The 2500-nt window shown below is 45.1% G+C and overlaps 1 protein-coding gene and 2 non-coding genes across 4 annotated transcripts in view; all 3 read left to right on the plus strand.

Moving 5' to 3' along the window:
* LOC134082830 (serum response factor-like) overlaps window positions 1-2500 on the plus strand; it is a 28271-nt gene that overhangs the window by 5983 nt on the left and 19788 nt on the right. The gene's annotated exons all lie outside the window — the stretch shown is intronic.
* Window positions 1230-1302, plus strand: trnav-aac (transfer RNA valine (anticodon AAC)). The gene has a single exon. It is a non-coding gene; the product is annotated as a tRNA-Val (tRNA).
* trnav-cac (transfer RNA valine (anticodon CAC)) lies at window positions 2045-2117 on the plus strand. The gene has a single exon. It is a non-coding gene; the product is annotated as a tRNA-Val (tRNA).

Genomic DNA, 2500 nt, shown 5'->3' on the forward strand with positions numbered 1-2500 from the left:
ACACCGTTGGTGTCAGGCACGTCGATATGTCACACATTAAATAAGAACTAGAAAAGCTTATATTTGATCAAGCTCAGATGTGATGAAAGGCTTTGCATTTGTGGATAGATAGATAGATAGATAGATAGAGAGAGTGTACTGTAGAAAGCCCAATACACAAAAAGTTGGGGGAAAAACACACACACAACCATACACATAACTGTCCTGGCTTCTTCCAAAACACGTATACACATACACACACACACTCTCTGTCTCTCTCTCTCTCGCTCACACACACACACTCACACACACACACACACACACACACACACACACACACAAAGATATACAGTACATTCACACACACTTTCTCTCTCTCTCACACACACACACACACACACAGAAAGATATACATTCACACACACTAAACTTATTGGCCTTACTAGTCCGGGTTCCCACGGTCATGGAAAACCTGGCAAAGTCGTAAATCCTCAAATTATGGCGGGATTCTATTTATAACCGGGCCTCAGATAATAACCGGGGCCATGGTTGATTCGGACAAATAAAGGCCGGCCCCCAAATACAAGTCGCGGTAACGATGACCAGTCGGGCCATCAGTCCACGAGCACTAGAAGTCACTGAGTACGTTTACATGGACGTTAATATTCCAATTATGGACCTTATTCGGAAATCGGAATATTGACAATATTCCGAATAAGGTGTTTACATGAGTTATTAAAAGAATATTCCCGTTTACATGACACGCAGCATACTCTGATTAATAGCAAAGTTCTAACGTTCCTTCCCTGAATGTTTCCATAGTAACTTTATCACTACCTAAGCTATGCTACCACTTATGTTACTACTATGCTGCCTAATGTGTGTTTCTTCCTCGCCCCAAAGTGTAGCCTACCTTCTTCTTCATTCCCCACATCTTTTCTGAGACGCCGCTTATCAATATCTTTGAAAAGTTTTCCACCAGAAGGTCTTTTCTTACTGTTCATGGTCGCGACATGGGGCGTCAAACAGTTTGTTGTTATTTGCCATAATGCTATGCTATGCTAATGCGTAAAAGTCAAGGACATTTCATTCAAGGTCATTGAAAACTTAAGTCATGGAAAAGCTTTGAAATGGTGTCAGTGAATATGGGTGGGAACCCTGTTAAGTGTTTCATGTCTGTGGAGATCAGCCATTGGATGGGTGCATGTGTTTGCAGCTGTCAATCATGTCAGTTAACCTTGAAAGTGTCAGTTTCCGTAGTGTAGTGGTTATCACGTTCGCCTAACACGCGAAAGGTCCCCGGTTCGAGACCGGGCGGAAACAGTTTTGGCTTTTTCTTCTAATAAAGGCTCACTCCTCTCTCAGTGATACAGTTTATAACGCAGTATTAGCCTAATACACAGCACAGCGCAGCACAGCACAGCACAACACAACACAACACAAACACACAGACTCTCGCACTCACTCTCACTCTCACTCTCACTCTCACTCTCACTCTCACTCTCACTCTCACTCTCACTCTCTCTCTCTCTCTCTCTCTCACACACACACACACACACACACACACACACACAGAGGCACCCGTGGCCAGGACACCTCCCCCCACACACACAGGGCCTTTCCGACACTAATCCCGACCCGCTCCCCCTTAGTTACAGAGTTCACTTGGCTAGGAACCACCCTCACTGCTAAATAGATAGCATACCGCACTCAGCTCAGACGGGAGGACACACACACACAGTCACTCACTCACATTATTCACTTACACACAAAACAGACACTTGTTGTGTCATATTACCACGTGTGATATGCGTTCACTCAGTCTAACCACCTCTCCCCTTCCACCCCCCCAACTGTAACCTGAGATCAACAGGCTTCTCATTGGCTGAGATCAGTCCTGTAGGCAGGCTAAAGTACCCCACAGGCTTTTCATTGGCTGAGATCGGTCCTGTATGCATGCTTAAGTACTCCACAGGCTTCTCATTGGACGAGAGCAGTCTGTAGGCGGGCTAGAGTACTATTGGTTCCACCTCATTGGCTCACTGATCTGCCCATGTAGCAGCAGGTTTCCGTAGTGTAGTGGTTATCACGTTCGCCTCACACGCGAAAGGTCCCCGGTTCGAAACCGGGCGGAAACAAATTGTTGGTGTTTTCAGCTGTGATGCGAGGCACCTTTGGTGTCCACTATCCGGCACATCGGTATGTTTGATGTCACACATTAACTAAACAAACTAGAGAAGCTCAAGCTCAGATTTGCTAAGAGGCTTTTACCTTGGTAGGAAAAAGGAAACCCAAGCAAGGTTGCTTCTCCCCGTTTTTAACCTTTCCTAATGAAATGAAAGCCAGTTCAATAAAGGCTTTTTACATTTTTTTTTAAAAGAGTGCCTTGGATTTCCTTTCTCCTACCTCTTATGAATTCCTGACCCCAAAGAGCACCTTCACACACACACACACACACACACACACACACTTCTGAGCACCCTGGGTCTTTTTTTTGTCTTCTAAGGCTTTGCTTTGGATT

This window comes from Sardina pilchardus, chromosome 1, assembly GCF_963854185.1.
Source record: "Sardina pilchardus chromosome 1, fSarPil1.1, whole genome shotgun sequence".
Classification (NCBI taxonomy): domain Eukaryota; kingdom Metazoa; phylum Chordata; class Actinopteri; order Clupeiformes; family Clupeidae; genus Sardina; species Sardina pilchardus.